Raw genomic sequence first — 26,233 nt, 5'->3', positions numbered from 1 at the left:
AAAAGCAGAACTAGAGATCATTACTGACCACAAAATAGAAAATTTTGATTATACCAAACTGAAAAGTTTTGTACAAACAAATCTAATGCAGACAAGATTAGAAGGGAAGCAATAAACTGGGAAAATATTTTTACAGTCAAAGTGTTCTGATAAAGGCCTCATTTCCAAAATATATAGAGAATTAACTCTAATTTATAAAAATCAAGCCATTCTCCAATTGAAAATGGTCAAAGGATATGAACAGACAATTCTCAGATGAAGAAATTGAAACTATTTCTAGTCATATGAAAAGATGCTCCAAGTCATTATTAATCAGAGAAATGCAAATTAAGACAACTCTAAGATACTCACTACACACCTGTCAGATTGGCTAAAATGACAGGAAAAATAATGATGATTGTTGAGGGGATGTGGGAAAACTGGGACATTGATTCATTGTTGGTGGAGTTGTGAACGAATCCAACCATTTTGGAGAGTAGTTTGGAACTATGCTCAAAAGTTATCAAACTGTGCATACCCTTTGATCCAGCAGTGTTACTACTGGGATTATATCCCAAAGAGATTATCAAGAAGGGAAAAGGGACCTGTATGTGCACGAATGTTTGTGGCAGCCCTTTTGTAGTGGCTAGAAACTGGAAACTGAATGGATGTCCATCAGTTGGAGAATGGCTGAATAAATTGTGGTATATGAAAATTATGGAATATTACTGTTCTGTAAGAAATGACCAACAGGATGATTTCCAGAAAGGCCTGAGAGACTTACACGAACTGATGCTGAGTGAAATGAGCAGGACCAGGAGATCATTATATACTTCAACAACAATACTAGATGATGACCAGTTCTGATGGATCAGGCCATCCTCAGCAACAAGATCAACCAAATCATTTCTAATGGAGCAGTAATGAACTGAACTCAGCTATACCAGAAAAAGAACTCTGGGGATGACTAAAACCATTACATTGAATTCCCAATCCCTATATTTATGCACACCTGCATTTTTGATTTCCTTCACAAGCTAATTGTACAATAATTCAGAGTCTGATTCTTTTTGTACAGCAAAATAATGTTTTGGTCATGTATACTTATTATGTATCTAAGTTATATTTTAATATATTTAACATCTACTGGTCATCCTGCCATTTAGGGGAGGGGGGGGGGTAAGAGGTGAAAAATTGGAACAAGAGATTTGGCAATTGTTAATGCTGTAAAGTTACCCATGTATATATCCTGTAAATAAAAGGCTATTAAATTAAAAAAAAAAAAAAAAAAAAAAAAAGGCCATACATTGCTATTTTTAATCATAAGGGCTCATAGAAGATGATGGCAATATTTTGTGGCCCAGAAAAGTTTATCCACATTGTACTTCAGTTCCATGATGTCAAACTTGCACAATTTCTGGATATTAGACAATTCCCATGCTTTCCTGGTCAGCAAAAGAGTAAAGTAGCATTCTGTCCTTATCCCTATGTTTCTTAGCATAATGTTTTCAGTAATATTGTAAAATAGCTTCAAAGAAGGTGAAAATAGCATCATAGTCAACTACCACACTGACAGTAAATTATAACTTGAAAAGGCTACAAGCCAAGATTAAAGTAGAGCAACAAAGAACAAAATCACTTGCTAAAATGAGAGCCAAAAGTAAAATGGCATTTCAAATTTTTATATTTGTATCTAATCAAGATGTAGAAGGTAAAATGAACAGATAGAATGACTGTGGAAGTTTAATGAGGGGCAAGCTTAATACAAGTTGTGAGATGTCAGAGATGGATAGAGAATAAGAAATAACAAAGCATTCTTGGAATCAAAATCACTCAAAATGAAGCTTTGTTTATGAATTGTTTCAGCACCTACTAATCAATTGTGACAGCCCTTCTGGATGAAATTATGAAACTACTGGTGGAAATCTTAAATGTCAATTTCTACCATATCAGAGATTATGTACCAATAGCATCTCAGTGATGATTTAAAAATACATAAAAGGATAAGACCTAAAACAGGATGACTTTGGCTGGAATCCAGGTATACCCAACTGAGTCAATGTTTTCAAGTGTTCAAGTGCTAAACCCTAAAAAGAAAATAAAGAATAAGCCCAATGTCCTTCCCTGGAATGGAAGCAAAAGTAGTTGCACAGAAATGTCAAAACAGAATTATTTTGACCTTTCTGAAATTTACCACATACTAAATATGGTAATGTGTTCATCAATCTCATAATCTTTGTGGGCATCTCTGGAAAGAATGTTGCCAAAATAAGTGATCTTATCCAGATGTACTATGAGACTTCTTGGAGGAGAAATAGTTTTGGTTAAAAAGATAATAGAAGAGAAAAATTAGAATTTCAGCAGATGAAGATATCATCTCCTTGATCAAGTATTATAGGAAGAAGAAAAGCATTCTTGGTATGGGTATAGCAATAGAAAAGGAAGGGAGGAGATACTGTACAAGAATGTTTAGGGAAAGTCCAAGCTCATAAGGATATGGAAAGGAGCATAATTTGAGGGAGGAAGGGGAAAGTAACTGGACTTGTAGATTCATTGATGTAGTGAACTCTCAGGTGATAAAACTGCCTTTATAATGGGCAGTTTATAATCTTATAATTATAATCTCATGTTTATAATCCTATAATTATAAACTTTAAAATCTTAGAGAATTCCCTAAGACGTTAAGTTAGTTGATTTACTAATGTTCACACAAGCTGCATCTTCAGGGAACAAGGTTACAAACTCAGGTTCCTTGACTTTGAGTGGAACAATATACTCACTACACCATTCAGAATTAAATGTTGCTGACTTCAACCCAACTGCTTGTTTTCTGGTTGTTTGGAATATTTTTTCCTTGATACAATAGTTCTGAAATTTAGTTAAGATATTCCTTGGGGATTTAATTTTGGGGTCTCTTTCAGGAGGTGAGCAGTGGATTCTTTTGATGGCTATTTTACCTTTTGAATCTAAACTATCAGGGCAATTTTCTTTTATGATTTCCTGTAAGGTAATATCTAGGCTCTTTTTTTCAGTCATGACTTTCAGGAAGCCCAATAATCCTTAGATTGTCTCTCCTAAATCTATTTTCCAGGTCAGTTGTTTTCCCTGGAAGATATTTCATATTTTCTTCTTTTTTCATTTTTTTTGTTTTTGTTTGACTGATTCTTGAAGTCTTATTGAGTCATTTACTTCCATTTGTTCAATTCTAATTTTTAGTGTATTATTTTCTTCATTACTTTTTTTAGCTCCTTTTGCAATTGGCCAATTAATTTTTTTTGTTTATTGCATTATTTTTCCATTTTTTCCATTCCTTCTTGCATTGATCTCATTTCATTTCCCCATTTTTCTTTTGTCTTTTAAGATCCTTTATACATCTTCAAAACAAGCTTTGTACAATGGGGACCAGCTCATATCTCCCTTTGGGCCTTCATCTGGGGTTGCTTTGCCTATAGGAACCTCAGGATTTGAGGTCTGTTTTTCTCTCTCTCCATAAATGTTGTCTATGGTGAGAGTTCTTTTTTGTTTTTTATTCATTTTTTAAAGGCTTGAGGTCTGTTCAATTCAAAGGAGCCACAGCTGCTTTAATTTGGCCTGGGGCAGTTCCACTGATTGATTTCCAGTGTTGAATAATGGCGACTAGGTCCCACGTTCTTTCAGAGCTCAGTGGTTTACAATTTGTCTTTTACAAAAGGCAAATTTGCCAAACCACCTGCTTGCAACCAGGACAGAGTGGCCTAGGAGGCTCACATAAGATTCCTAGGTGTGGGTGGGGAAGCTACAGTGCTCTGAATCTCATCCCCAGCTTCTTGCCCTGGTCTCCCCATACTGTGGTCTGAGTTCGGCAGACTTGTCCCCATGTTCACAACAAAATTGTTGTGAACTTCTTCCAAGGTATCTTCTGCTGGAAATGTGTTGTAGTCCAAATATTTGTGGATTCTTTTACTCCAAAACCACGTTAGAGGCTTAATCTGCTGTTTGTTTGAGAAGAGGTCATAGAGAGTCATGTTTGCTCTCCACCATCTTGGCTCCACCCCCTCCCTCCAATCCAACTGCTTTCAAAGAACAGTGTCAAGATAAAGTTGACTTCTCATGCCTAAAGACAAGTATGTGGAAAAGTAATCAATTAGTATTTAGTAAGTGCCTACTATATATCTAGATTTAAATTGTTCTGCTTGAAACCCAAAATCAAAATTAAGAATAAACAGTTATAACTGTGGAATAAACACACACACACACACACACACACAGAACAATCTTGATTCTCCAGGAGATCCTGGTTCATCAAGATGGAAGACCTTATGGATGAATCCATACCTATGAATGCAATTGCTTTGTATTGCATTACTTAAAAAAGATTAAATATCTTTATCTCTTTGGTGGCTCACACTGGAATCACATCAGTGCCATATTCAAAAGCCCAGAGTTTTCAAGCATCACATTTCCTAGTCTATTAGTTTTGACAAAGCAGTTGGGTCAGCAAAATCACTAGTATATACTCTTTAATAATATGGATAGAGAATGAAAGGAAGCAGGGAAGGGAGAGAGAGGATATGGGGGAACAACACCAATATCATTACCCAAAAGATATTCTAATTAACTAAAACATCTTTTCACAATCCATGTTGTGATAGACTATCATATAACTGGTGTCCCAGAAATCTTAGTGCATTTAAGCTATTAAAGCTTAAAATCCTACTAAGATTTTAGGGATACCCTATGTAGTGCTTTGAGGGCTATAATTACTTTTCCTCTAACAAAATTTGTGGGGAAATCAGAGCAAATATTACCTAGTTTTGCAGATGAGGAGACTTAGGCTTGGGAAAGCTAAATGGGTTCCCTAAGGTCCCACAATTAGTGGTGCAACTGAGAATCAAACCAGATGTGTTTTGTTTTGTTTTGTTTTGTTTTTATAAAATCACTGTTTCTGATGAGAAGTAAATATGGCTTACTTCCACCCAACTACTTTCAAAGAAGTGTGTCTAGAAAAAGTTATCTTCTCATGTCTAAAGATTACTACATAGAATAGTTAGGTAAGTAGCTCAAAGAATAGAGTACTGGCCTGGAGTCACAAAAACTTGGGTTCAAATCTGATCTCACACTTTTTAGCTTTGTGACCATGGCAAATCACTTAGCCTCTGTTTATCTTTTCACTGGAAAAGGAAATGAAAATCCACTCCAGTATGTTTGCCATAAGAAAAAAAAAAAACAACAATGTGGACAGTATGATTCACAGAAGCATAAAAAATCGAACATGATTGAACAACAAGAAATGCTTTTTCATATCATATTAATGACAAAATAACCAGCAAAGGAGTTCAAAGAAAAAGATTAATATCCGAACTTTTTTAGTCATTAGCCATGTAATTTAGGGAAATCACAAACTCTTTGATTTCCTTTTTCTTGAATATAACATGAGAATAATAATTATTCCACCTATACCAAGGGACTATGGGAAATGAAATGGCATACTAAATAGAAGTGCTTTGTAAATCTTGAAAATGTTACAGACCATAGTATATTATCTTTAGAGCTAGCAGAAACCTCACATGTCATCTTCTAGTTCAACCTCCTACATAAAGAGATAGAACCTGAAGTATACAGAAATTAAGTGACTTGCTCAGGATCCTATAAATGGCAGTTGGCAGAGCCTGGGTTTCAATACAGGCCAACTCTGAATTGCATTCTCTTTCGACTCAGGGAGGTATTATGTTCTTCTATATTCTACCTCATTTCCTCTGAATATAAGGTAAACATGATTGAGTGAGAGTTTGTGATCCTGCATGTAAAGAGTAAGTTGAATTGGAATTAGAGAACAAAACATCTCTAGAAAGTTCACCTGAGTAGTAAGACACCCTGAGGAAAAGAACATAGGCATGAGTATGTTGGATCCAGCTCTAATTGCTTTCAAGAACCTATTGTTACATTTTCAATGTGAACATTTATAAGTCAAAAACTGCTTTAAAAAAACAGGACTTGACTTTTTATTTTTTTATTGTCTAAATTTAATAAATTAACCATTTTGATTAAACTTAGAAATTTTTAAAGCACTTTTTTGTAGACCCCAATTGTTGAACATTTGTCATACGTCTGTGTTGTCCTATCAACATTGCTTTACTTTATCAGAAGAGTAATAGAAGGCTTGGGGAATGAAGTAATCACAGGTCTAGATTTTAGAAACTAAATTATTAATGTAATTAATAATTATGATAATAATTATAACAATTGGCCTGGCCAGAGCATTTTAAGGTTCACAAAATGTTTTATATCAATTATCTTACTTGAGGCTCACAACAATCCTGGGACAAAGGACACAGTATGGGTTGAACATCATCTAACAGACTAAGAGGTTGATAAAGTTGTCATAGTCAGCCTGACCTCCAGTTAAATATAATGATAATAGTGAAATTGCAAACTTCAGAGTAGTAGTTGGGCTCAGAGACCAGTAGTGAATGATTAGAGAGGGGATGTCAACCTAGGAAGACAAAGGGGGCCAGAATAGAGTGATTAGCAGTTGTAGCAATGAGAAGAGCAAAAACTGGAGAAGAGACAAATGAGGAATAAAAAGTAGCACTATGTTGTGAATGCACTTGGGCTATTTCCAAGCACTTATCCTTACTATGGGATTCCATGAGTGACTAATGCCTCCTCTAGCTAGCATGAGGAAAAGCTCCTGAACTGTATTTCTGTGACCCACTGTGTTTTTGCTTGCCTTACAAAAAGTTATAGGGACTACCTGGCCTGAACAGGATTTCTGGGTCTTAATATTGGCTATGGAGTTACCTGTATTTTTTTATTCATTTCTAATAATATGATTAAAGGCTGAGAATGTGTCTTCACCTTAGTAACAGACCTTAACTAAATTATAGCTGGAATAGCTTAAGAGAGTTAAAGATTTTTCTAAAGGTGGTAGGGTTATATAGCAGGTCAGGGACTTAGTAAGACAGAAATAGATCAAGCCTCTAGACTAAAAGAATTTGGTTCCTATGTACGAGGAATCCAAAGGCCCTAAGAGGTATGATTGATTCCCCAGTATCTTCACAACAGGCCATAACAGCAGCTGGGATTGAGATAAGTAAGTATGTATGCTAGACAGCATATATCTAAGTATATGATAGTAAATGAGATCTGGGACTATGCACAACATGCTGGAATAATACATCAATATGTTCATCATGATGATATGAATATGAGTGTCTCTCTACCATACCATATAACTACACTGATTATATGATCTTGGGCAGATTTCTTAATCCCTTAGTGATAAAGGGAACTTCCTATGTCTATAAATTGGAGAGAAGGGGTTTCCACAGTGGAATTCCCTAAACTGATGGAATTATATGTCTGCTATAAATAGATGTGTACATATATATATATAAATATAAACATAGATATATATGGAATGAGCAGACACTAGAGAAGACTATTTGGCTCTTTCTTTATAAAAGCAACCAGTAGCAAGAAATAACTTACACAAAATGAAGTTGTCTGACTTGCTCCTATAACATGCCACATGGCAGCTTATTAGCAATTCTTTGAGTATCCATTAAATAAATCAATCAATAGATATTTAATAGTAGGTAGCTAACTGAAGTAGTGGATAATGTCAGGAAGTCTTGAATTCAAATCTAATCTTAGACATTTTCACGCTGTATATTCCTGGGTAAATCACTTAACAGCTAAGTTTCGTCATCTATAAGATGATGATGATAATAGCTCCTCCCTTTCAGGATCGTAAGGATAAAATGTGACCATATTTGTGAAGTTATTTGCAATCTTAAAATACTATATCAATTCCAGTTATTATTGTTATTATTGAATGTTTACTATGTGCTATACATTATGTGAAGCTTTAAGGATGTAAAGCAAAGGGGGGAGGAAGAGCTTACATTATAAAGTGAGATAGAGAATATATACAAATCAATTAGAAAAAAAAGATAAGGATTAAATGGAAATTAGTTTTAGAGAGGAAAGCACTATCAACTAGGGAATGGAGGGGAACAGATCTAGAGAGAACTCTTTCAGATGAGGTATTGGAGTTGAGTCTTAAATGAAACCATGGATTTTGAAAGACAGAAATTACAAAGAATATGACAGGCATGTGTGATAGTCAGTGCAAAAGTACAGAAATGGAAAATGTATTGACATTTGTAGGGAATGGTACATAATAATACAATTGTACATATAAGGATGGTCAGATTATGGAGTATGGAAAAGAGAATAATGTATAAGAAGACTTGAAAAAGAGAAATAACCAAATGCACATTCTTTTCAGAATTCAAAACCCTTCATGACCCAGCCCCTTTCTACCTTTCCAGTTTTCTTATACCTTTCTTATACCTCCCCAACTCATAGTCAGATCCAGTGACACTGGTCACAGAACAGTGACACCGTTCTGCAAATAAGAGACTCCATCTCTTCATTCAGAGCATTTTCTCTGCCTGGTTGTGTCCTATGCTTGCAACACTCTCATTCCTCTTCTCTGATTGCTGACCCCCTCAACTTCTTTTAAGTCTCATCTAAAATTCCTCCTTTTACACAAGCTTTACCCCAATCCCTCCTAATTCCATGCCTTCCTTCTATTCACTATCTCCTATTTGTCTCGTATACAGTTTGCTTTATATGAGTGTGTGTGTGTGTGTGTGTGTGTGTGTGTGTGTGTGTAGATATAGATATAGGTATATAGCTATAGATATTTGCTTATATATAGTGTTCCCTTTAGATTACTAATTCTTAGAGGACAGGGACTGTCTTTTGTTTCTCTTTTTTTTAAAATCTATAGCATTTAATAGAGTGACCAACTTATAGAAGACCATTAATAAATGTTTATCGATTAATTCACAGGTTACAAAAAAAGTTTTAAATGCCAAAGGGAGAAATTAATATTTTCCCCTAGAGGTAACAGACAGGTATTAGAACTTATTTAGTAAAGAAGTGTTGGGATCAAATTAAAACTTTAAGAAAATCATTTTGGCATCTGTATTGAAAATGGTTTAAAGAGAGAAATGGAACATGAGTTAAGATGTCCAATTAGGAGACAATCACAATAGTGCATGTGAAAGGTTATAAAGGCCTGAATTAAGTAGCAGAGGTTGCATAATCAAATTCTCCTTACCCATAACAGCCAACACCTTGGCTCCTGACAGGGAGAGGAAAGGCATGAAAGCTGTCAACTGTGGAATGTAGATTAGACTTGTTCTACTTAACCTCAAAGAGCAGAACTAAAAATCAAGAATGGCAGTTATAAAGAGGTAAGTTTAGGTATAAGGAAAAAAATTTCTAAAATTTAGGCCTGTTTTAAAATAGAATGAAGTAATTGCATACTCCTAATTGGAGGTTTTCAAAGACTGGATGATCATTTAATTGTAATATGATGGAAATTTCCTTTTTTATTGATTGAACTAGATGGCAACTAACATCTCTTTAACACTGTATGATGCTATAGTTCTATGATTATGTGATTATATTTTACATCCCTATATACTATTCCAAAACATGCTAATCCACAAATACCCACCTAGGCTTAATAAACAATTTTAGGCATCCAGGTCAGTAGGGAATTATGTATCTCAAAGATCCTCAACCTTAGCATCATCCTTCTTCAATATCTTTGCTAACTTTCCCCATATAAACTCTATAAAAGAGAGCACAGCTTGCTTCCACTGCTGTCCTCCACCTCAGTGTTGAACATGGCAGTTTTGCTCCAATAATTAGCTATGAGACTGACTGTTTCTCTGATAACAGCAAGTTTAACATGGCTTGGGGTTTGCAGTTAGTCAGCTGTGTGGAGGCATGTCAAATAAACCTAACAGGGCCTAGAAGATTTGTAATCTAATTCTATCCTCTTTGCATGAATGCATGTGTGTCTGTATCTTTATTGTTATTATTAAAATTATATTTTCAATTTATAGCAGTTATTATTCTTGATAGATTTACACATTTGTATTGAGTTGTAATTTCCCTGAAAATCCATGAACTTGCTAGCCCTTGTTAAATACCGCTGACTTTCAGTGTGTGTATGTGTGTGTGTGTGTGTGTGTGTGTGTGTGTGTGTGTTTGAGTTTCAGCCCACCACAAAGTTCTATTGTACAAATGCTAAAGATTTGATAAGTTACCAGGTATAAAAGAGATTCCAAATAAACAACCAACCCTTCATTTAAGAATACTCATTATAAAGCTTTATTTCAAACATTCTTCATTCCCCTTACCCCCAAGATTTGTTCTTTTTCCTACTACTGAGCAGCTTAGTTTGAAATGGAGAGTGTGTTCAGGATTATTGGAGGATGACCAGAATTTTGTCTCTTGGACATTCACCTTATTGATAGTAGATCTGAAGACCTTAAGAGTTTAAGTGAAAAATTCTTAGTCAGCAGTCTTCTCCAATGTGTACTCATTTTGCAGGGAATTTGAAACCTACCTTATCTCCTGCACTGGCTTCTGTTCTGTTTTAAGGAGCCAATTTTTCTAAGCAGTCAATGTGTTCTGCTTCTTTGGGCCATTGCTAGAAGCAGGCTTTAATATCTTCATATCTTAAGAAATAAAGAAATACTGTTGTTATTTTTATACAGATCAACAGACATATTTTTTTCTGAAAAGGACATAGAAGAGGGAAAAAAATGTTATGGCGAGACACAGTGTCATTTGAATTTTTTAACTTCATCAAATTAAATCAAGTCTTATGACTTTATTATTTTAAATCTCTTTCCAGTGACCTGGAGCTCTTGGTGGTTAAATGTCAAGGCTAGAAGGCTAATTGTCAAAGAGTCAGGGTCAATAGGTGTTTTGCCCTGGTTCACTTTTCTGTGATCTAAAATTCCCAAATCTCGTAATAGGAAACAAATTGCCAACAACACATCAATGGTATGAGGGATACCTAGTAAATAGTTCTGGGCCATTTTCTTCTGATAGAGAATGGTTCATAAGAGGTCTCTGATTTTCTTGCTTTGATACAGCTTGGGAAAATGAAACATATGATAGAAAGAAGGCTTTAGAGGTATGTGGAGGGCAGAGCAATTTGATCTATTACATTGAATTTAAAGGGATGGGATTTTAGAGAAATCTACCATCACTTGGGGCCCTTTAGTAATGCAGAAACAAGATTCTATGACTTAGGAAGTGAGAATGATTAGTTAAAATGAAAGCTTCACCTGGTTCATCACATGTGATATTCATCCTGATCATTAGCCTGACTCTAATACTCGAGGGTATCTGTCACTCCAAAAAATAGAGGGCAGGCTTCCCATCTTCCTTCTCTTGCTCAATGAAGTTGAAACATATACCATTTGCTACAGTCACATCCATGCCCTGAGAACTACTTATATTCCCTGGAATACAGAAATCTTGATTATTATGCTTACTCCCTGTGTGACTTTAGGTAAGTTCTATAACACCTCTGTGCCTCAGTTTCATCATCTATAAAATGGCAACCAAAAAATGACTACCCTACCTACTTTTTGAGATTCTTCCAATAATTAAAGAAAGTGATATACTTAAAGAATTTTTAAAACTATAAAACAGTTTTTTAAAAAATACAAGGCATTACTGTTTTTATCACGAGATTGTTCCCATGTTTCTGTTAGAGGATGCAAAAAATAAATTTCCTTTGGAAGTGCCTTTAGATACAATTAAGTATTCTTTTAAATATTTAATACAATTTATTAGATATTGCATATGATGAGTAAGTTTTTTGATGAACAGATAAATGACACTAATAAAATATGAAGAAGAAAAAAACAATGTCTTTTACATCTGTGGCCTTAGCTTTTCTTAGCATTTTCTGCATTGTGAAGTAGGGATTGCAGTTACAGTCATTCCCATATAACAGATGGGAAAATTGAGGCTTAGAAAAATTCATTCTCTTATGTATCACAATATAGCTAAGGCAGGTTGGCATTGGAAGTTAGAACCAAGACATTTGACTCGAAAGCCAAACATTTCTTTCTCCTACAATATTTTAATGTGTTACAGTTGATATGTTTCCCTTCTCCTTTCAATGCAATGCCATGACCTCATATTCAAGCACTATAGGTAAAGATTAATCTCATGTTGTCTATGTTTCTCTTCTCTCAAAATAAAATCATATGATAAATAGTTTCATTGTAAGAAGTTAGGGACTTTTTCTCTGTGTTATTTTACCTCAGGTGGGAATATTTGCATATTCATAGTATTAGAAAAAAATAATGCACAAATGAAAGTATTACTAATGATAGGATTTCAAATGCTATGTTACTTGAAGATATTATTTCAAGAGACACCTGATATAAAGAAGTAGCTGCTTCCTTGATGAGCAAGTCCATTTCTGCAATGGAAGCTTTCTTGTGAAATGTCCAGCTCCCACCTGCAGAAAAAATATTGTGATTTATAATTCCAAATTTTGTACTCTACCACTGATCTTCCTTGTTTGAAATACAAAATGGAGCACTGTACAGTAACGTAAATAATCTTGCTAATTCTTGGCTATTGATCCTCCAATAGATTAGTGTTTGTAAAATTAATTTGTCTTAGGATATATTTGCCTCTTTAAAATGTTAGCTGATAATTGGTCTCAGGTATGAAAGAGCAATTGGTCTCAGGCAATAGAAGAGCTCAAAAGGGATATTGAAAATCAAGTAAGAGTAAAGGAAAAATTGGGAAGATGAATGAAGTGATGTAAATGGAAATACAAAAGCTAATGAGGAGAATGAAAGGAGGTACAAAAAGCTCACAGAGGAAAATAATTCCTTAAAATTATAATTAAGCAAATGAAAGCTAAAGACATTACGAGAAATCAAAAAACAATAAAACAATCCATTAAAAGTGAAAAAATAGGGGTAAAATGGGAAATATCTCATTGGAAAAACAACTAACCTGGAAAATAGATCCAAAAAGAGATAATTTAAAAATTATTGGTGTGTCTGAGAGCCTGATCAAAAAAAATATCCTGGACATCATCTTCCAAGAAATTATTAAGGAAAATTATTCTCATATTATAGAACCAAAAGGTAAAATAAAAATTGAAAGCATATACCATTCACTTCCTGAAAGAGAACTCAAGATGAAACTCCCAAAAAGACTATAGCCAAATTCTGGAACTCCCAGGTCAAGAAGAAAAGATACAAGCATCCAGAAAGAAACAATTCAAGTCAGGATAACACAAGATTTAGCAGCTATTACATTAAAGGTTCAAAGAATATGGAATATGATATTCCAGAGAGCAATAGAGCTAGGATTACAACCAAGTATCATCTATCCAGCAAAACATATCAAACAAATCAAGCAGTGAGAGAAGAATATACTGGGAGAAAGAGAAAGAGAAGGTGAAAGGGTATAAATTATCTTCCATAAAAGAGGCAAGAAAAAGTTTTTACAAGGGATGGGAAGAAGAAGAGAAGAGGAGGAGTGAATGATCCTTATTCTCATCAGAATTGATTCAAAGAAGAAATAACATACATACCCAATATAAGTATAGATGTCTATCTTACAAGGTGGCTTATGTGTACCAGGCCTAAAACTATATTATAGAACAGAGCTCATCAAAATCATTTGGTACTGGCTAAGAGATAAATTAATCAATCAATGGACTAGGTTAGGTTCATAAGACATAGTAATTAATGACTATAATAATTTAGTATTTGATAAAACCAAAAACCCCAGCTTCTGGGATAAGAATTCACTATTTGCCAAAAATTGCTAGAAAAGATGGAAATTAGTGTGGCAGAAACTAGACATTGACTCACTCTTAACATCCTATTCTAAGATAAGGTTAAAATGAGTTCCTGATTTAGATGTAAATAGTGATACTATAGGCACTCAGCCTCTAGAGTCCCTCTGTTTTTCTCACACATTTTAAATGAAAATTGTAGGTCATATATAGAATCTCTTTGGAAAGCAATTGGGGAGATAATCACAGAAACTCTACAGTGATTGATTCATATTTTACTGCTTAAAAATTCTACCTTAGCAGCCCACCCCCTAAATCTGATTTTTAATTTGCATAGAAAAGTGGTTCCCTTAAGAACTCTTTAGTAATAATAACAACTCACAACTAGGTTGGATATAGTTTCTCCAATTTAAATTTTTAAGTGACATCTGTGGTATTGTACTAGTTTCCTTATCTACCTATCTCATAAATTATTATAAGGAATAGGTTCTATAAACTTATCCTAATACTTTAATACATTAATATTTAATAATATATTATCATCCAATTATTCCTCTGCTAAAAATTTGTAAATTTTCACTTCCCATTAAATAGAATTGAGACTCTTAAAGTTGTCCTTCAAAGCTCTTTATGGCAATACCACAACTTATATTTCTAGCATTATTTTTCCTATGATTCCATATAACTTGCTTTACATTTAAATCAAATTAAAATTAACTTAATTTACTATTCTCCAGATACAGCAAACTTTATTCTTACTAGTCCATCTATCTAAGAATGCCGTCGTCTTCCATTTTTCCCCTTTCCTCTAAAAAAAAAAGGCCTCTCCTTACTTCAATGCCTACTAAAGTTTCACCATTATCTTGAAGTTTTCCCTGATTAATCTGTTCCTTTAACTACTATAGTACCTTTCTAATGGAATCTCAAGAAAGTTATAAATAAGGCAGCATATTTCTACCTAACTTCTTCTCCCTACTGGATTTTAGGTTCCTTGAGGATATAGACTTTTTTTATTCACTTTCTTTCAAACAAATTTTTGAGAAATATTTTTTATTGAGGAAGACATCTTCTTTAGAACATTCTTTTTCATCTTGAATTTAAAATCATTTAAACTGATTTCTTTGTCACTAATGAAAATAGGGATACATTTTGCATTATGACACAAAACAGAATGTTAAGCTAGACCATTGACAGTGAAAACTAATTTAAAGAGAAATATATATTTGCACATATGAGAGAAAACAAAATTTGGAAAATAAATTTCAAAAGTCAAAGAATGTGAAAACTGAAAAAGGCCTCAGTGGCCATGTAGTTCAACCCATACATGAGAAAAATGGTCCTTTATATAGGTATTCTGTTTCAATTTTATGCAGCTCTAATTTTCAGGATCTTTTTTCTCACATCTAGTATACATAGACTTTTTTTGAACTTTTACACATTGTTTCTGGTTTTATCTTCTGATATCAAAGAGAATAAAAGTTATCTTTCTTCCAAATGATAATTATTTAACAATTTGAATACAACTATTACGCTTTCCTTCTATTTCTTTTGTTCTTTAAATATTCACAGTTTCAACTTTTCTATAATGACATGTATTCAATGTTCACCATAATTTTAATTAATTCCTGGTAGACTCTGACATCAATATTATTCATAAATTATTATACCCATAATTAAATGCAATCCTCCAGATTTGTTCTGATATTGACAAAGTACATTGGGACTTTTACCTACTTATTTCATTGAAGCTATTTCTCATTTAGTCTAATGCAATATTTTCTTCATTTTTTGCCCTGTCATATCAAAGTGCTGACTTTTATTGACCTCATTGTCCTTCAAAAAACCACAGATGTGTAGTGTGTGTGTGTGTGTGTGTGTGTGTGCATGTGTGTGTTTTCCAGGAAACTCATCTCTAACCATTGCTCCTCTAATAAAAATGACCTTTGAAAACCAAAGGTAACATTTTTCATTTTTCATTTGTTTCTATTTAACTTCGATTTATTAGACTCTAGTACTCCAGGCCTTTGACATATTTTTGGATCTTAGTTCTGCCATCCAATGAACTTGTTGTTGTTCAATCATTTAATCACTTCTGAGTCTCTATCAAACCACTTGGTTTGCTTGGCAAAAATATTGGAGTGATTTTTCCATTTCCTTCTCCAGTGTAATAAGACAAATAAAGATTTAATGACTTGCCCAGAGTCACATAGCTAATAAATATGTGAGGCTTGATTTTAATTTGAAATCTTACTGACTTCACACCAAACACTACAACTTTTGAGCCACATAATTGCCTCCAATGTGTTAGCTATTCCATCATGACTGAGAGCCACAGACAATTGGGGAACTCTGGGTGAGGTATAAGACTCTTCAGCCCAGAGGGAACCTGCTGACAATGTCACCTCCCCTTGGGGCATCTCATCCTTCCTGAGAAGTCCAGGGGGAAATGATCACCTGTGTTCTACTTTAAGCAAGGAATACTTATAGTAACAATGCATTTACATATCAATAGCAGGGTGCTTATAGTTAGCACTTGCTCAATGTGCTGTGGTGATATGGTGATGTAATGGTTCTATTGTTGGCACATGTTCAGTATGCTGTAGGGATGTAATCGTACCAAGGTATTTAGGGGCTGAGAGCACTTAAAATAACCATCCTTTTCCATCCATGAGAGTCTCTCTTCATCACTCCTCCACTAAGACCAATGACTCAGGCTGACCCCACAATACTCCAGAGAGCTAGTCCATACAGTATATTTTGGCACCCCAGCATGCAGGCTCTAGAAAGCACATCTCTATGGGTTTGTAAAAGAGGGAAAGTTTGAAACCCTTGGGGAGACGGGGAGCCAAACCAGATATTGTTAGCATCCCTCTGGGCGGAAGGGTCTTATACCTCACCCAGAGTTCCCCCACTGTCTGTGGCCCTCTACAACTGCATATCATCTACAGATTTAATAAGTGTATTATATAAACCGTTACCTGATTCATTGATAAAAATTATAAGTAGCACAGGCAGAGTTTCTTAAGATGTTTTATCAAATTGATACTTAAGGATAAATGGTACATTTATCAGGACTCAAAAAATAAAAACTAGATAATGTATTACCACAATGGACTGGATCAAGAAATTTTCTATAAAAAGGAACAAATAAGATACTAGCAAGATGATATCTTAATTTGACTCACCAAGACACATGATGGTAACCTTCAGAATTATAAAGAAAAATTTCTCAGACTTTAAGGAAAAAAATGACACATTTAATATGCCATCAACACTGAGCTGGTAAATAGTGAAGATTAATTCAAAGAGAAACATGTCTCTGTGTGTGTGTGTGTGTGTGTGTGCGTGCACACATATATGAGAGAAAACAAAATTTTAGTGTTGTTTAGTGAAATTGGTTAGGTATCTAAGTTTATTGTTATTTGGGGGTTTTATTTTTGAAACTGGTTTTTAAAAAAGTCTATAAATAATATACAGAATACACATTCAAAGGGTTTATTCATTATGACTCTAATTCTATTATTGAATTTGTCCTTTAAACCATTAAAAGAATAACCTTTCTTAGATCTTTAGAATTAACAAAATTGTCACTCATATTTCAGTGATAGTTTATATAATATATAAGAAATATGTTTTCTATGATTGAAGATTATATTACATAATCATTTGAGGAGGAAATTAAAAATGTGACTTCTTGTTCTTTATTTTTTACAAATATGCTGCTTCTAGTAACATTTATTAGACAAGGAATAACATGTTCTACAAAATGACTTGTCCAGGTAATAGGGAGGTCAAGGAATTTATTCCTAAGATATGGTTCATATACCTTAATTTTCTTAGGTCATAAATAGGAAAATATAGAACTTTTGTAAAAAAAAATGGAGAGAGAGAGAGATCAAAAATGATCTGCTCATTAATGAAAAAGGATGAAGAAAATGGACAAATAAAGAGAAGGTGTTTGTGTACAAGGAAAGAAAATTCAGAGTGAGAGGCAGGCAAAAATAAAAAAGAGAGAAAGTGATGTGGGAAGAGGTTTCATTTTGTTTTCATCCTAAGGCTAAAAACTGATCAAATTTATTAAATGGAAGAATCACCCAGTAGTCAGCTACTGAAAGAAACTCCCAGGATATGATTGCTGTATCTGCGACATAGATGCCTGTCTGCTTAGCAGAGTAATATGAGATATCCAGGGAAACTGCCAGGATGGAAAGTTATTGAAGATTTTAGTTGACCCCTTATTAAGTCCTTAGGAAAGGACACAGGGACTGAAATAATTTTACTTCTAAATACCTGCAGTGAACGGCTTAAGTTGGATTTAGGAGAGGTTTGAGAAATCTAACATTTCTTTAAAAAATAGACTATAAACATCTAAAGGTTTGACAAAAGCAAAAATTGTTTCTTTAGGGAGAGTCATTGAAAGCTTAAATAGTAAATGTATGATGAGTATTTGCTTAATGAGACATTCTCATTTCCTTGCTGAAATCTTCTTTTTAGCAATGGAGAAAAAAAGAGGTCTCCATGTATTTTTAAGGGAATTTCAATGGGTTCATCTATACAAATGATCATTTAATTAAAAGATCCTGAAGAACCAAATCAATACATAAAGATATCTGGATAAAGAAAATCATTCATTACTCTTAATTATTTGGAAAACACTCCTCAAGACTTCCATTCCTTTAAAATATTCTGTTTATTTTTTTTCCTTTAGAAACATGAAAATATTATTCCCTCAGGTAAATATACTTAGAGAAGTCAAAATCTTCAGTGATATGAGAATCTATAAAGAGGGGGAATGAATGGGAAGAAGAGAGAAGCAGAAAGAGCAGGGAGTCACCTCTTACCCATGTAAACTTGGACAAGGCACGTCTTCTTTGTACCTAAGTTTAGTTTGCTGTAAAATGGGAATAGATTTGACTAGGTCATATCTTCCAGTCTTATATTCTATGATGCTATGGATTTAGGAGAGAGTTATGCAGAAAGAAGAGAAATATATTCTATTGAAAAACACAATATGATATTAAAAAAACAAGCAACAGTAAAGATTATTTTTTTTCTTAGATTTAGCTCATCTTAGCTTTAAGCCTAAAGCAAAATTAAGTGCTATGTCTTTAACATATTTGAGAAAATAAACTTCCAATCTGCCACTTCTCTGTGTTTCAGTCTTTCATTTCTAATCTTCTGATTTTCTATCCATTTTCTTGCTTAGCCTTCAGGGAAAAATAACCTTATTTGGGGGCTGGCAGAGATAAAATCCATTTATTTTAAAAAGAATTCAAACTAAGTGGTTTAAAAAAAAACAGTGTGGAGGTGAACAAATTTGGACAGTGAGCACCTACAGAGGAGGGCAACAGGTTAGTAACAACACTGATACAAAATAAGCACAGAATCTTCCATTTGAAAGACTTTACAGATCTCCTAGTCCAACAAATGCCTAGGTCTGAATCCTCTTAACAACATCTCAGGTAGGCATTCATCCACCTTTGGTTGGAAGATTTCTATTGAGAACTTTCTCTCTATTGAGTTATCCTATACCACTTTCCACAGTTTGAAATGTTAAGACTTCCTCTGCCCCTTATACAAAAAGGATCTGTTATTTCATCAGTATTTGGAGTCTCCTTCCCCCAATGCAGATCAAAATATTGTGCATAAATTGTGGAGAGCTGCCTAAGGGACTTAAAGGATAGGGCAATTTGTTCAGGGTCATACAGTCAATTAGTATCAGATATGAAATTTGAACCCAGGACTCCCTAACTCAAGGCAAACATTCTACCTATTATGACACACTAACTCTACCTTACGTTTGTTCTTTATATTGATCCAGAATCTTTTCCCTTATCATTTCTTCCCACTTATCTCAATATTTTCCCTTAATAGGTCATGAAGAATAAGATCTGTTACTTTTCCATTTCTTCTAATGTAGCTAGTCACTACATTCTTCATTAAATTTCTTTTTTTCAAGCTAAACATTTCAATATATGATTTTATAAAAGGATTTCAGGTCCTTTACTATCCTTATTATCCTTCTACAATTGGATTTCAGATTTTTAAATATTGCTTATTGTATGTAGGGACCAAAATATTGAATGCTATCTGAACAGAGCAGAAGACAACTTACCATTAGCTTCTTTGCTTTGAACACTAGAAGTCTATTAATAAAGACAAAGATCACATTATACAGTAATATTAAGCATGTAATTCATTAAAACCTTCAGAATTTTTTAATATTAATTGTTGTCTAGCTAAACTTTTCTCCAAATTGTACTGAAACGATTGAATTTTTAATCCACATGAAAAATTTACCTTTATCCCTTCTTAGATTAAGTCAGTCATTTCAATCTGTCAAAGTAGTGTGGTATAACAGAAAGAGCAATAAATCCAGAGTCACAGGATGTGGCTTTAAATCTCACCTCTGACACAAAGGACCTTGGCCAAGTCATTTAAAATCCCTAAGCCTAAATTTCTTTAACTATAAATTTGATCTCACTCAGTGGCAACTTGAAGGAAATATCAGAGACATCAAATGAAGAAGGAAGAGTGGGCTTTGGAGTCAGTAAATCTAGGTTCCAACTCTGACTCATAGAATAATTTTGAATGTCATTTATCTTCCCTCAACCTCAATTTTCTCATTAGTAATGAAAAGGATTAGGCTAAAGGGTCCTACCCAAAATTAAATTTATTATGTGAACTAGAAATATTTAACCTAGATAAGAAAATACTTGGTATCTGGGAGCTAAAAGGGCACATGATTAGACAAATGGATAAAGAAGTTAATGAATAAGTATTTATAAAGTTGTTACTATGAACCAAACACTAAGTTCTGGAGATGCAAGAGAAAAACAATATTTTTTCTCAAGGAGCTTATATTGCAGTGGGAAGAGTCAAACCTACAGGACAGTGACATGAAAAGGTTGGCTTATGAAACATTCAAGATGATGAATGAAGTTATAGAGCATTCAATGGATATACCATTTTGAAAGCAAAGTTGTATTCTTTTGAAGGGGGAAGGAGTGTTCACCTGTGATAACATGCAAGAAAATATCTGCAAAGTACAGTGAAATGACTGGAAGAAGATACTATACATGGGGAGCTTTTTGTTTCAGGAGAGAGGAGTTAAACGACTAGTTGTGGTGGTACAGTGATGGCAGTAGCAATGTAGGATGACCAGAAAATCAAGTCTTCAAGTATTATAAGAATTATTATATGGAAGATGGAATACACTTTACTTGATTTTAGAGTTTAGAACCAAAATAATGGGGAGAATGCTGGAGTATGATAGGGAAGCAAAATATGATTCAATAAAATAAGATATATCTTAACAATTAAAATTCACCAAAACTGGAATGGGATAATTTAAGAGATAATGAATTTTATCACTGGGGCAGGGGGATGGGTCATCATAATTAGAAACTACATGATCACTTATTGGGAATATTATTAGTAGCAAATGAAATAGCTATTAATGTATGATTTGGACTAGATGAACTATGAAACCCATTTGAATTTTGCTATTGTATGACTCTCTGTTATGGTAGGATTAGATCAGGGGAAAACAAATAAGTAGAGTCACGGTATAAAATCATTTGGAAATAAACAACTAAGAAAAGCACTCTCTTAAAATTTACTAATATAATTTCTTAGACATTCTCAAGTATAGTCTCAGTTGTTTTAATCATTTCCAGAGAAATAAAGTCACAAAATTTAAAATCTTTTTTTTGATAATGAGCTTTGGATACCTCCTCAGGAGACAATAGAAGAGATGGTATTTTGCTTTCAAAAACTTATCAAGAAACAAGCCTAATGAACAGCATTACCATGTTTTATTTTAAAGAATGCTGAATTACTTTGGTTAGAAGCTAAATGTTCCAAATCTGATTCTAGAAAGCTATATGACCTTAGCCAAGTTATTAATATTGCATCTCAGTTTACTCATCTGTAAGTTCTATGATCTAAGAAGAGAATTTTGCACAATCAGGGATCATTGTCAATATATAGTAGTATATAATTACAAAATGATTATGCAGATTCAAGTACATACTACAGGAGTCATCATAACTTCCCAAACACAACCACAGTGAGAAAATGCCTGCTGGACTGATTTCTCTGAAAGATATTGTTGAGACATATACAGTATTGTCTTTGTCTGAGCATGCAGAGTGTTTTTAATGGGACTCAAACATGAATGAATTATGCTACCTTTTTACTAGGAATTGGCATCGTAAGGGTCAGAAAATGAATATAGAAAAGTACCCCAAGGGCAGTGTCTCATCAAACATTCTCCAAACTCCCAAGGGTGACAAAGCAGCTTCTCTACAGCTTTCTAGTATTGCCAGAAGAAAGGAATCTTATGCAAATATTTCCAAAACACTGAATAAATCTCCAGGCCTATAAGAAAATCCAAGTTTATAAAATGTGGCTTTAATAATAATTACACAATATGGGTTAATGGAAACAGTGGTGTACTTGGAGAAGGAGACTTCAAAGTTGAATCATAGCTCATTCCCTAATTCAGATCTAGGCAAGTCGCTAACTCTCTCTGAACTTAATATACTTCATCAAAAAAAGTAGTCTGGTTCACATAATCCCTAAGATCTCTTCATATTCTGTGACTCTGTGAGTAGGTAAGTAATAGGGACAGAACAGTGTTGTAAGAATCTAGAAGATACAGCTTAGGGAGACAGGAAAGAAGGAAGAAAGGCAAGAAGAAAGGCAGGAAGGAAGGAAGGAAGAAGGAAGGAAGGAAGGAAGGAAGGAAGGAAGGAAGGAAGGAAGGAAGGAAAGAAGGAAAGAAGGGAAGGGAAGGAGAGAGGGAAGAAGGAAGGGAGGAAGGAAGGAAGAGGAAGGAAGAGAAGGAAGGAAGGAAGGGAAGGGAAGGAGAGAGGGAAGGAAGGGAGGTAATGAGACAGGGAGATGGCAAGGGAAGGAGTAAGGCAACGAAAGAAAATGTAGGAAGGAAAGGAGAGAAAGAAAGAGGAAGGGAGAGAAGGAGAGAGGGAGGGAGGAAGGGAGGGACTAGAAGAACTCAGAGAGTGAAAGAGGAAGGGCATATTCAATTATTTACATGTTATCTCCTCCCACTAAAATGCAAGTTCTTTGTGGGCAGACTTTTTTGCCTTTTTTTTTTTTTTAAATATCCTGCAGTAAGTCCCCTGGACCCATGTAATGTCTGACATGCTTATTGACTAATTGATAAACCAAGACCTGGACTTTCAGAAGTTAAAATAAATCCCTAGAATAGGCTTCTGAAGTCAAAGAAACTATTCTCCCAGGAAGTTGTTCAAGTTATGTAGCTGTCCCCAGCCTGAAAATCTCTGAGTCAATAAAATAGTTCTCTATCTCTACCATGAATCTTGTCCTTTCTGACCTCTTCTTCCTTCTCCTCCTATTCCTCCATTCCTATTCTCCCTGTGTCCATGAAATCATGCCTCTACATATAGGTGTTCTGTTTAAAGGAAACTTAATTTTGATTACTTACACTTTCAAGGTAGCTTGAGATTCAGGGGCTAATTGTTTGTTTTTTTTTTTCCCTTTCTAATGTCATTGGTCCTCTGAGAATGAAGGACAAATAACAATGTGTACTTTCTGATCTCAACTGGACCCCAAACCACCTTCCTACCTTTATTCCTATCCATTTGAGATATACATGAATCCTTTGCCTACTGCCTACCTATGTCTAGTCTGACTACTACTTTAAAACCCTGCTACTTGCCCAAACCATGCTTTGGACTGCAGCCTAGTTTCCGACTATATCATCTTACCATACTGCTGCTGTTCTTCCCTAATAAAGAGCAGGCAAACAGAAAATTAAAAGTGTCACTTGAAAGATACACTTTATTTCAAATATTGCACATGTTAACAAACTCTAATCTCTTCTAACCCCTGCTAAGAGAAGAGGCTCTGATAATACATGCACAGCCACATACCTTACTGTGTTAATTCCCTGATTTCAAAAGCTAAGAAATGGGTTTCAGAACAAAGATTCAGATTCTCTGAAGGAATCTCCAAGATGGGAGTCAGTTGTCTGTGCATTTCAAAAAATGTACTTTAAAAACTTTTAATTGTTTATGTGACAACTAAGGAGGGGAGAAGATAAACAACATCATCTGTGGCAATGCCCCTCTCCTGGGCTGTATCCTTTCAATCCCTCTCTATTTTGCTCTTTTCATCTAAGTTTAGGAGAGACAGAAAGTTATACATCACATTAAAATCTCAGGTACTTGAACTGCCAAATCAGATTTTACCTGCAAATATGGTCAATTGAAGAAAGAATAGCTATGGCTTGTGATTAGATTAATTTTTTTTCTGTGCCCTAGAACTTGACACAAGTGCCTGGCAGTTCATAGCTGATCTCTTGTCATCAGCAAATTTGGAGCAGTTTTATTGGTCCAGAAAGTGAGGACAGGAAGAATTTCTCAGGTTCAGGTCAGGCCCTTCCTGCGGGCTTGTCAGTGCATTCTGCATCACTCATAACAAATACTGTACATCTTTGGAGGGGGAAAGTGCCAGAAAGAAGCCAGCAGGACATCTCTGTAAGGTAAAAAATGATAGACTAGTCACATAAAGTCTTCAAGTAAATAATGCATTTCATTGACACTGTGTCTGCACTGACTCACACAGTGCTGATCTTACCAGCAGTCAGGGAAAGTGATCCTCTCTATATTATTTTAGTGCTTAATCCTTACCTTTAATGCTTGATTTCTGGTATAATGCAAAATCCTACTAATAACATTTTAGATATTATCTGTAATTTACTTTTTACACTTTCCTAATTGATTTTCTACCCCATTCTCCAAAATGGCTGTCCCAAAACTTTTTTCTCTCCTCAAATTTCCTAGATCATTTTCACTCCTCTCTGTTAAGATAACTAAAATAATCTTCTCCTTTACTCTTCATCCCACAACTCCTTGACATCACCCCTCATCATTTCTTTCATCATGATAGTATCTGATGTAGAGGCAGTCTTCTCATTAAGTCCAACCCCTTCACAGGCTATCGTGTGGTACTCTATCTCCAAACTCTTAGCATTTTCTTTGGTTGCCCTTATAACTTGACATGTTCTCCCTCTCCCTCCTCAAGTTTCAACTAAATAGTCAATCTTATACAAAAAGCCATTTCAGTTTTCTTTAAGATTCACTGGTGCTATCTTATATGCACATAATTTTCATGTTTTCTTCCTATTAAATTGTTAACTCTTTGAGAGCAGGGACTTTTTTGTCTATTGTACATTTCAATGGCTGACCCATATGTATCTCATATATAACATATCTAATATAGAACTCACTTTATATCTTTCCCTCCAAGTGTTCTCTTCTGAATTTTCTTATTTCTATCAAGTAAACCACTACTCCTCTAGTTATCCAAGTTCACAACTTAGTCTTATACTCAAAACTTCACTTTCCCTCATCTCATATATCCAAATAGTTGATAAATTTTGACATCTCTACTCCCAAAACATTTCATTTCTGGCCTATTTTGAACATATGACCATCACTCTAGGTCAGGCCTTCATCATTTCATCAATACCTTTTACTTATTCTTCCCACCTAAAGTACTGTTATATACCAAACCATGTTCCACATAGCTGTTAAAATATTTTTTCTTAAAATGCAATTTCAACCATTTTATGCAAGTGCTATTCTATAAACTCCTATGGTTTCCTGTCACTTCTCAGATTAAATATAAACACCTATAATTGGCTTCTAAAGCCCTTTGCAAATTGCTTCAATCTACCATTCCAACCTTGGCATACACTGCTCTTCTTCCTACATTCTGCAGTCTAGCAGACTGGCTTTGTTGTTCCCTATACATGATATCTTTCTATTTTTTAATGACTGTCTTCCATATGTGAAAAATCCTTCTCTTATCATCACTCTCTATAATCCTTTATGTTATTCTAACTCAATTCAAATACCATCTTATATATGATATCTCTCTTGATTTCTCAGGAGTCAGTGGCCTCTAATCCAAATTACTTTGTATTAATTTGGCATATATGTATGTGTGTGTGTGTATATATGTAAACATATGTCATATATGTAAATACAGCCTCTTTTGCAAAATCCACTGTATCAGCCTTAAGATGATTATCATACCTCTTTAGATCTTCCTAGTCCCCAGTTCTTTCAATGGATCTTCATATGGCATGTTTTCCACTCTGTTCACCATGCTACCTATGCTTTTCTTGATGATCTCCAGCTTAGTAATGTCCTCCCTAAAAAGTAATCCCCAGAACTGAATACTATGCTTCTGATTAGGTCTTACCAGACAAAGGAAAGCAAAGTTATTATTTCCTTTTTTCTAGATAATATACCTCTAATAAATTAAACCTAATTTCATGCTTGCATTTTGATTGGTTTGGTTTAGTTTATTTTTGCTTCAGTTTTTACTTAATATTGTTTATTCATATTTCATTTACAATCCTCTAAAATCCTTAGGTCTTTTTCACAGATATTGCTGCACAGCTTCATCTCCTTACTTTAAAACTTAAGTTGATTTTTAATCCAATATAAACTTATGCATTGTCAATGAAGAAGAAGAATGGCATTCTAGGAAGAAGACACAGAATGAATAAAGGCAAAAAAAGCTGGGGATTTTCTGGAAAATAACGTGTAAAGAAGTAGT

The sequence above is a fragment of the Sarcophilus harrisii genome, chromosome 2 (assembly GCF_902635505.1).
Source record: "Sarcophilus harrisii chromosome 2, mSarHar1.11, whole genome shotgun sequence".
Lineage (NCBI taxonomy): Eukaryota > Metazoa > Chordata > Mammalia > Dasyuromorphia > Dasyuridae > Sarcophilus > Sarcophilus harrisii.
The sequence above is the reverse complement of the archived record's forward strand: the minus strand, read 5'-3'. Positions refer to the sequence as shown.